Raw genomic sequence first — 11,561 nt, 5'->3', positions numbered from 1 at the left:
TGCGGCTCACTGGTTTGAGACTTCATATTCTGTTAGTGTCATGCCCAAGTAGAAAGAGGCTCGGATAAGTTACAAAGCCGGACGACCCCGCGGGTCCCCGATACGTAGCCCCCTCCTCGATTCGAGTTGTCCGCTCGGGTAAGCCAGGTCTAGAACAAAGCCCAGTTTGAAACTTAGTAAAACATGACTTCATGCCGGATCCCTAGTAGGAAAACGCTTATTTGCATCACGTTGCATTTGACTTAGGGGGCTCAACACAGGGGTTGGGCCCATCTAGGAATAGTAACCCGGTAGGTGAAAACGGGAATTTTGAAAAATTAAGAGCTACTCATTTAAGAAAAACCAAATAGTGTGAAATTGCCGCCAAAATTTTGATTTTTAAGGAAAGAAAATTGGATTCGTGATTTAGCTAATTTTTCTTACCCGAACTACGTCGGTTTGATTCTAACCGGATGTGAGATACGTAGGCAACCCTTATCGGGTCCAACTTCCTATTTTTGCAAATAATAATATATATATATATATATATATATATATATATATATATATATATATATATATATATATATATATATATATATATATATATATATATATATATATATATATATATATATATATATATATATATATATATATATATATATATATATATATATAGTCGGGTGATGCCATTTTGCGGAAATAGCCGAATGTTCCCGAAAGGGACGCCAGAAGGCTGTCTTTGCACAAACGGCCGCCTTTGGCCATTTTTCTCACCTTTTGGCCGGTTAAAACCCCACTGCCTTAAAATCTTCATCCCTGAAGAGCTGAAAGGTCGTATTGGGAAAGTCAGTCTTTCTTTTCTCAAAAAAAATAAGGAAAACGGGAAAAATAGTTTTGGAGTCAAAATAAAGATTTTTGCTTTCGTCTAAATCACCTTAATAAATGTGCAAAATGAGCACGAGTAAGAGTTCATCTGGGGCCATTATAAACAGAGTCCCTTTGGGCTTACGCATGTGGTGGAACGACTTGGAAGAATCAGGGCAAGATACAGTCAAGATATACTTAGGAAACTTGGTTGGATTACTGGACATCGTTCCGCGAGGGGACATTATAAGGGCTTTAATTTCATTCTGGGACTCAGCACACAATGTATTTCATTTCTCAGACTTTGAGCTCACACCGACGCTAGAGGAGCTGGCAAGGTACATCGGATGTCCTAAAATCCCTATGAGAGAGCAGTATCTTATTGCACCGAGGACTGTGACCATACACAGGTTCCTAGACACCGTGAAGATCCGCAGAACTGTACACAACCCAGAGTTATCAGAAGGGTTTTGTAGTTTGGCATTTCTGTACGACAGGTACGGTCATCTTGGAGGGTTCAACAATCCCGAGAGTAAGATCTGCAGTGGGGAAAACCGGTCGAAATGGGAAAGACATAGGTGTATTGCTTTTATGATAGCCTTTCTGGGTTTTCTGGTATTCCCTAGAAAGGATGGGAAAATTAACATACAAATCGCTGGGGTCGTCAGCACTTTGCTCAAGCAAGACAACAGCACTCTGGCACCGATGATAATAGCAGACATCTTCCGCACTCACTGTTTGCAAAATCGGAGGAGGTTTCTTTGAGGGATGCAGTATACCACTGCAAATGTGGATAATAGAGCATATATGTCATCGCCCTCAGTTTCTGAAATATGGGTCATCACAAAAGACTTGTATAGAAGAGTTTTCCACCAAGGTCGACGGGTTCAGCCTACCAGAAGGGGTCGCTGAATGGGTCACTCTGTTGCGCTCCGTCTCAGCAAACCAGATAGAATGGGCATTTGGGTGGCTACCCATAGATGCAATCATACATATGTCAGTCGTCGAGTCTCATTTGTTGTTGATGGGTCTCCAAAGTATCCAGCCCTATGTACCATACAGAGTATTGAGGCAATTGCGGCGATGTCAAATAGTCCTGAAGGAAGAGGATCTCAGTAGCCAGGTGGTCGAAATTGGGCCTAGTGGGCAGTTCCCTAAAGCAGTCGTTCGGAGAATCTGGAATGAATGTCAAACCCTGAAAATAGATACTTGTGTACAAGATCGGGCCAAGGGCGAAGTGTCGCCAAAATACCTCACGTGGTACAGAAGAGAGCTTGAGCACCAGAGACCAACTAAGAGAGCTCACGTCCAAGACTTTGCAGAATCGTCGCATGCACAATGGGGTTGGTTAGCCAAAGAGAAAGAATATCGGGTCGAGATTGGCAAACTAAAACGGCAAATTAAGGGGCTTAAATATCAAAATAGCTTGCAAATTGATGCTGATACAGGGGAGAAAAGCAAGTTGACTCAAGAAAACAAGGCCCTGAGAGCCCGAATCCGCCAAGAAAAAAAGAATGCGGTTGACCGACAGAAAAATCGATCCAATGAGAGGTTGATAGCAGAGCTGAGGAGTCAGGTCAGCAAAAGCCAAGAGGACTTAGAGAGGTCTGAAGCTTGCATAGCAAGAATAAAAGTCAGATGGGCAAAAGGTACAATGGCCCGGAGGAAGCATCTACAACAAGTCATAAGGGATTCTGAAATGAGCATCGAGATATTAAGGGAAACGAACTCCACTCTTCAGGAGCGGATCTTCAAACAAGCACGAGATACCCAAGCTGACCGAAGGCGCTGTTATGATGTGATGACCAGAATGGAAAAACAAATAGAAAGGTTCCAGGATCGACTCGCCGACAATGCTCAAGCACTGGGACTGAAAAACCGGCCAATCGAGCAATTATTCAGGGAAAGGGACAACATCCGAGATAGGATTGACGAGATTGGGCACTATATTTATAGGAGATGCTTGGCATGTGAGCAGATGCCTCGCGATATCCTACTCACCTATATCATGAGCTATGTTCACCGGATCATGAATGAGTTGAAAAGCTTACAAAGAGGTCTCGCACCAAAGCTCGCGGAAAGGCCGAACGATGCCTTGTGAGTACCTAAGTTGAAATCCCTAGTGTATCCCTAGTTCGAGTCTTGTTTCTTGGCTGTATGGGTCCATTGTCTTCCCATATGTTGTTTTTTCTTTTCATCGAGTCAGGTTAAGAATTTTGGAATCTGTATTATTGCTGTTCTTTGTTTGAAATAAGTAATTTGTAATAGTAAATTTTGGTGATGAATTGAATGATTCCAAAAGAATTTTGTGTCTTTACTTTGTGGCAGAACTACGCCCGGTCTGATTCACGTGGGGACGTGATACGTAGGCAATCCACGTAAGATTCGACCGCCATTAAAAAGAAAAAAAAAAGAAGAAAAGAAAAGAATAATGGAGAGAAAAATGGGGGTTTCCCAAAACATTCTAAGGGCACAAACAAAGCAAGCCGGGATGACGCATGCGTTGGAAGCAGAAACATGTTAGAAGTGGTTAACTGCTTAGGAGCATTGCATCCCCAATGTGTTGTTATCAAATCTGTTAAAACTCTAACGCTAACAAGTTTATTGTTTTCCCAAATACCAGACAGTTAGTTGTTAAAGCGTTCTGGCAACACACCCTTATCAAACCAGATCCAAAGGACCGGTACCAACAAGCATGACTACTTCAGAAAATAGTACCAAGGAAGAAAGGCCGGTAAGCCAGTTGTTGAAAGAAGCGATGGAGAAGATAGAAAGAATGGGATTGGAGATGAATGCGATGCAGTTAGCCTTGGCTAAAGTACAAAAGAGCCCTGAACCACCAGGGCATGTGCCGGAATACCCTCACTCTGACCCTTCAACAAGCCTCCCAAATCACCGCTATTATCAGGAGAGAAGCCCCCATGATTCCCAAGCTCCACCACACCATCCACCTTTCCCACCACCAAATGTTCTCACCTTTATGGGACCCACACCGGCCACCCTGCAAAGATCAACTAGTGAGCCATTGTTTTAGGCTCACGATGCGCGGTATTATCCCCCTGAACCCACATTCAATGCACCAGAACCCCATGCCTATAATCCACACTTGGAGGTCCCGTCGGAGATTGAAAAGCCGGCTAAGATGCCAGAGCAGGATGAAGTAATGAGGAAGTTCAAAATCCTGGAGCAATCCTTCAGGAGCCTGCATGGATTGGGCAACCAGGTCAGCATGTCCTACAAGGATCTATGCCCTTTCCCGGACGTCCAACTCCCGGCTGGTTTCAAGATGCCTAAGTTTGACTTATATGAAGGGCATGGTGACCCTATGGCACATTTATGGGGTTTTTGCAGCAAAATGGGAGGCGCAGGCGGCAAAGATGAGCTACTGATAGCTTATTTTGGTCAAAGTTTGAGTGGATCCGCATTGGAGTGGTATACCAGGCAAGATCCCAGCAGATGGTACACTTGGGATGATCTAGCGCAAGCTTTCGCGGGTCACTTTCAATACAATCTCGAGATAGTCCCTGACCTTCTCACATTGTTGAGGACCGGAAAGAAGCCTGGGGAAAGCTTTCGTGAGTTTGGTTTCCGCTGGAGAGAACAGGCAGCCAGGGTTGATCCTCCCATGAGGGAGGGAGAAATGGTGGACTACTTCCTGCAAACACTGGATCCAACTTACTTTGGTCACTTGGTGACGACGGTTGGGAAATCCTTCAATGAAGTAGTAAAGATAGGGTTCATGATAGAGGAGGGGCTGAGGTATGATAAAATCCTGAATTACTCAGCGCTCAAGGCAACGACCCAGGCTATTCAGAGCGGAACGGGAGGTGCGCTGGGAAGGAAGAAGAAAGAAGAAATCGCCACGGTTGAGGCAGGCAGTTGGTCCAGGTCCGGCAAACCATACTACAACCAACCCAGACCCCACAGGCCAAACTACCCATACAGCCCACCACAACACTACTATCCCCCTCAAGAACCACACTTCTCCGTGCACCAAGACCAAACATACACTCAGCCTCCGGTTCGCCCGCAATGGCGCGCGCCGGCTCCCCAAAAAACATATGCACCACCACAAAACACCTACCCTCCACCACAAAACACCTATCCTCTACCAAGGGCATACAGGAACTCTCTATGGGCGGGCTTTCGAGGAAATCAAGCTGCTAGAAATGACAGGCTACAGAGACAGAGAGCTTTTACTGAGTTGGGAGAGACTTATACCGCCGTGTTCCACAAATTGAGGCGGCTAGGTTTGGTGAGTCCTGTCGAGCCTAGAGAGCCAAACCCCCCACCCCAAAATTTGGACCGATCGATAAGCTGCGAGTACTACTCGGGAATGCTGGGGCATGATACCGAAAAATGTTGGAGGTTGAGACAGGCAATACAAGATCTTATTGATGCTAACAAGATCGAGGTCTAGGCACCGGAGGCACCCAACATCAACCAGAACCCATTGCCAACACACCACGAAGCTCACATGATCGATTTGGTGTGTGAGGGAGGAGAGCTGAGGAAGCTCTCACAGACAGTGATGATGATCCAGGCCGCTCCGAAAGAAGAATTGACTGGTGGGAGACCAGGGGTACAGTTGAAGGGGGAAGGTGTCAAGCCAGTGGTGATACTAGGGAAAAATCCATCCACCGCAACAAAGAAACCAGAGCCAGCCAAATTGGTAGTATCAGGGACATCATCCACACCCATAGTTGTATTAAAAGGGTTCTGCAGGGAACTGGTCACCATAAAGCCGGTAGTCCAATTGCCGATGATTGATAGCAAGGCCGTGCCTTGGAAGTATGAAAAAGCAGTGGTAATGTACAAGGGAAAGCAAGTGGAGGAGGATAGTTGTGAGGCGCGGGGACTGACTCGATCGGGACGGTGTTTTGCTCCAGTGGAGTTGAGAAGATCCAACCCAGCTGTAACAAAGAAACCTGTGTCAGAAGAAGAAGCTGAGGAATTCTTGAAAAAGATGAAAGTGTAGGATTACTCCGTGGTCGAACAGTTGAAGAAAACACTGGCCTAGATCTCGCTGTTATCATTATTGATCCATTCAGATGAACATCGCTGGGCCCTGATGAAGATACTGAATAAAGCTCATGTGCCCAATGAAATTTCAGTAAACCATCTTGAAACGATTGCCAACAAAAATTTTGAGGTGAACAGGGTAACATTCTCTGATGATGATCTGTCAGTGGAAGGCACGGAACATAATAAAGCTCTCTACTTGACTGTCAAATGTGAAGATTCGGCAGTTACTCGGGCATTGGTGGATAACGGCTCAAGTGCCAATATTTGTCCATTATCCACCCTGAACCAGTTAAAGATCGACCACGGTAGAATCTACAAGAATAGCATTTGCGTCCGAGGATTTGACGGAAGTGGAACAGCCACCGTGGGGGATATTATACTTGAGTTGACCATCGGTCCGGTCCAGTTTACCATGGAGTTCCAGGTATTAGATGCCGCGGTATCTTATAACCTTCTGTTGGGACGACCATGGATCCACGCGGCTAAAGCAGTGCCATCCACCTTGCATCAAATGGTCAAGTTTGAGTGGGATAGACAAGATGTCGTGCTGCATGGGGAGGACACTGTGTGTACCATGGGAGGCGCCATTGTGCCCTTCATAGAGACCAATGATGACAAAGGTCCCTGGGTTTACCAGATTTTCGATGCAGTGTCATTAGACAAGATTCCCGGGGGTGAAAGCATTCCACACCCTAGGGTAGCTTCCGCAACGGTCATGATGGTTTCAGAGATGCTGGGTAATGGGTTTGTGCCAGGAAAAGGCCTGGGGGCTGAGCTTCAGGGGATTGTTCAACCTGTCTCCTAGCCCAAGAATTTGGAGACCTTTGGATTGGGGTTCAAACCGACTGCGGCAGATGTAAAGCAAGCGCGAAAAATAAAGAAGAGAGTTTGGTTTCTTCCCAAACCCATTCCGCGCCTTTCAAGATCCTTTATTAAAGCAAGCGCCAAGGGGTCACCGGTCCCGAAAATTCTCGGACCATTGATTGGGATGGACGGGGATTTGAATCAGAGCTTCGAAAGGTTGTTTGCTGATGTCAATATAGTAGAAGTTGGAGAGGGTTCCAGCGGAGCAGACATACAATTTGTGGGGCCTGAGGCCAAAACCAACAATTGGATGGTTACTCCTCTTCCTATCCGGGGGGAGCCCTGGTAGTAGGCTTTGATTTTTCTTTCTTGTTTTTTCGGATTATTCCAGGGTGTAATCCCAAATCTCATTTTATTTTGTACAAGTGTGAACCCTGTTATCCCGCATTTTTAATAAAATTCTCTTTTCTTGTCTCATTTTAATTTTGTTTTGTTCTTTCCTCTTTCTGAACAGTTCTCTTTTTACTGGTTCTAATGACATGGCATGCACAGCGGATCTTCGACCTAGTCTAATAAATCAATCTGACTCCGATTTAATGATACAAGAGATCAATTGTGATGATGAGTCTGAATATGACGAGGATGAAGCCTTCGAAGAAATAAACCGAGAACTGTGCCAATTTGAAGAGAAACCCAAGCCTAATCTGAACGACACCGAGGTTGTAAATCTAGGGGATGAAGACAATGTCAGAGAAACCAAAATCAGCATCCACATTGAGCCAAACGTTAGGGAGGAATTAATCAAAACCCTCATTAAGTTTAAAGATGTCTTTGCATGGTCATATGACGATATGCCGGGGTTAAGCACCAATCTAGTGGTTCACAAATTGCCCACTGACCCGGCATACCCTCCGGTCAAGCAAAAACTGAGGAAGTTTAAAACAGATATGAGTGTGAAGATCAAAGAAGAGGTGACTAAGCAGCTGTAGGCGAAGGTTATTCGGGTCACTCGATATCCCGATTGGTTGGCCAATGTGGTATCAGTGTCGAAGAAGGATGGAAAAATCAGGGTATGTGTCGACTACCGCAATCTCAACAAAGCAAGTCCTAAGGATAATTTTCCATTGCCCAACATCCATATCCTGATCGATAATTGTGTCGGGCGCGAGATCAGATCCTTTGTGGACTGCTATGCAGGATATCATCAGATCATAATGGACGAAGAAGATGCGGAAAAGATAGCTTTCATTACACCATGGGGAACTTACTGCTACCGGGTAATGCCATTAGGACTAAAGAATGCTGGGGCAATGTACATGCGAGCAATGACTACTGTCTTTCACGACATGATACACAAAGAAATTGAAGTGTACGTAGATGATGTGATCATAAAGTCTTGGCGTCAGGAAGACCATGTAGCAGACCTAAGGAGATTCTTTCAAAGACTTCGAAGGTACGATATTAAGCTCAACCCAGCCAAATGTGCCTTCGGGGTTCCATCAGGAAAGCTGTTAGGATTCATCGTCAGTCGATGGGGTATTGAGTTGGACCCATCCAAGATCAAATCCATCCAAGATTTGCCACCGCCAAAGAACAAAACGGAGGTAATGAGTCTATTGGGAAGACTAAATTATATCAGCAGGTTCATCGCTCAACTCGCGGCGACTTGTGAACCCATATTTCGGCTGTTGAAGAAATATGCTGCAGTAGACTGGACGGCGGAGTGTCAAGAGGCTTTCAACCAGATCAAAGGGTATCTGTCCAATCCACCTGTGTCGGTTACACCTGAGCCGGGGAGGCCATTAATTCTTTATCTGACGGTCCTGGAGAATTCGTTTGGCTACGTGTTGGGGCAACACGACGTTACAGGAAGGAAGGAGCAGGCCATTTATTATCTTAGCAAGAAGTTTACAGTATATGAGGTCAAGTACACTCAACTCGAGAGGACATGTTGCGCCCTAACTTGGGTGGCTCAGAAGTTGAAGCACTACTTGTCCTCGTATACCACTTATCTCATTTCCCGTTTGGATCCATTAAAGTACATTTTCCAGAAACCTATGCCTACAGGAAGGTTAGCAAAATGGCAAATTTTGCTCACAGAGTTTGATATCGTCTATGTGACGAGGACGGCCATGAAAGCCCAAGCGCTGGCCGATCACTTGGCTGAGAATCCCGTTGATGAAGAATACGAGCCTTTGAGGACGTATTTCCCAGATGAGGAAGTAATGCATACAGATGAGCTGGAATTACCCGAGGAACCAAACTGGAAGCTTTTCTTTGATGGAGCCGCAAACGCAAAAGGGGTTGGAATAGGAGCAGTACTCATTTCTGAAACAGGACGGCACTATCCTGTTATAGCTCAGCTACGCTTCTATTGTACCAACAACATGGCAGAGTATGAAGCGTGCATTTTGGGTCTGCGACTAGCTGCAGACATGGATATCCAGGACGTTTTGGTCTTGGGAGATTCGGACCTCCTGGTGCATCAGATTCAGGGTGAGTGGGAAACACGGGATTTGAAACTCATACCATATCGACAATATTTGCACGATCTGAGCAAGCGATTTCGATCAGTGGAATTCAGACATATCCTGAGAGTTCATAATGAGGTTGCCGATGCATTGGCCACTTTAGCATCAATGTTACATCACTCCGACAAAATGTATGTTGACCCGTTGCACATTTAGGTTTGTGATCAGCATGCTTATTGCAATGTGGTAGAGGAGGAGGTAGATGGCGAGCCATGGTTTTATGACATAAAGGAGTACCTCAAGATGGGGATATATCCGGAGCAGGCCACCGGAGACCAAAAAAGAGCCATTCGGCATTTGTCAAATGGTTTCTTCCTCAGTGGAGGAGTGTTGTACAAAAGAACCCCAGACTTGGGACTACTAAGATGTATAGACGCCGGTCAAGCCACGACAGTTATGGCAGAGGTGCATGCTGGAGTCTGTGGGCCACATATGAGCGGATATGTATTGGCAAAGAAGATTCTTCGAGCAGGGTACTATTGGCTCACTATGGAGCATGATTGCATCAATTTCGTGAGGAAATGCCATCAATGTCAGATAAACGGAGATCTGATTCATTCTCCGCCGACAGAATTACATACAATGTCAGCACCATGGCCATTTGTCGCATGGGGCATGGATGTCATTGGGCCTATCGAGCCGGCAGCAGCCAACGGCCATAGGTTCATTCTGGTGACCATCGACTACTTCACCAAGTGGGTTGAAGCTAAAACTTTCAAGTCGGTAACCAAGAAGGCAGTGGTGGATTTTGTTCACTCCCATATCATCTGTAGATTTAGGGTCCCAAAAGTGATCATCACGAATAATGGTGCAAATCTTAACAGCAATTTGATGAGAGAGGTATGCCAACAGTTTAAGATTATACACCACAATTCCACCCCATATCGTCCCAAGGCGAATGGAGCAGTCGAAGCAGCCAATAAGAACATCAAGAAGATACTGAGGAAGATGGTAGAAGGATCTAGATAATGGCATGAGAAATTACCCTTTGCCTTGTTGAGTTATCGCACTACAGTCCGTACTTCCATAGGTGCAACTCCTTATTTGTTGGTATACGGAATTGAAGCAGTAATACCAGCAGAGGTCGAAATTCCTTCCCTCCGAATTGTCGCTGAAGCCGGGATTGACGACGATGAATGGGTCAAAGCTCGACTGGAGCAGTTGAACTTAATAGATGAAAAAAGATTGGCAGCAGTGTGTCATGGCCAGTTGTATCAGAAAAGAATGGCAAGAGCATACAATAAGAAGGTGCGCCCCAGAAAATTTGAAGTAGGGCAACAAGTATTGAAACGGATCCTCCCACATCAGATCGATGCAAAAGGCAAATTTGCCCCAAATTGGCAAGGGCCTTATGTCGTGACCAGGGTGTTGTCCAATGGCGCTTTATGTCTAACAGATATCGAAGGAAGATGCGTCGACATGGCTATCAATTCTGATGCAGTCAAAAGATATTATACGTAATTTCTTTGATTATGATAGTTATTGGTTCGTTTGTTTGTATTTGGTACTTATTGGATAATGAAATGACGGAGGCAATTCTTTCTTATATCCAAACACTTTTGACCTTTGCTCCCCCCTTTTTTTAGCCTTATTTATTCTTTCATACCCCTCTTTTGGAATCACTAATGGGAAAGATATATGAAAAAAAAAAGAAATTAAAAGAAAAATGAAAACAAGATAAAGGTCATAAGAAAATAGAGGAACCGTGGGAACTACGTTTGACATGATTCCTCAAAGAGGATACGTAGGCGCCTCCCGGCTCGGTCATAGTGCATAGTGTGCATAGTGCACCATAATATGCATAATGTGCATAGCTCCACACAGCGTAAATATAAAAATCCCCAAGCAAGAAAACTGGGGCAGGAGTTGTGTTTTGGAAGTTTCAAAAAGGGTTGATTCCAAGAGTTGTAGTGTCTCACCCGTCGAAGTTATTTTTGAATTTTTTGATAGCCATTCTTTAAACCCACACAAAACCAACATCGATGTCCAAAAAAGACCTCCCGATCAATATCCGAGAGGTGCCAAGTCAGGCAAATGAAAGTCGAGAATAATACGCTGAACCCCAGCAAGGAAGGGGATCATAAACTGGAAATGAATTGATGGCCGAAAAGAATCCCCGAAAGAGAGAGTCATATCGGCAACACTCCAATCCCCCGTTGAAAGATAAAATGAGAGAGTCTTATCGGTGAAAACCTTCACAGGCACCATAAGGCGATGAAAGATGAGAGAGATAAAACGAGAGAGTCTTATCGGTGAAAACCTTCACAGGCACCGTAAGGCGACGGGAGCTGAGAGAAAAGAGAGAGTCTTATTAATGAAAACCCCTCAAAGGGCACTATAAGGCGACAAGAC

The sequence above is a fragment of the Nicotiana tabacum genome, chromosome 7 (assembly GCF_000715075.1).
Source record: "Nicotiana tabacum cultivar K326 chromosome 7, ASM71507v2, whole genome shotgun sequence".
NCBI lineage: Eukaryota > Viridiplantae > Streptophyta > Magnoliopsida > Solanales > Solanaceae > Nicotiana > Nicotiana tabacum.
Note: the sequence above shows the minus strand (reverse complement) of the source record.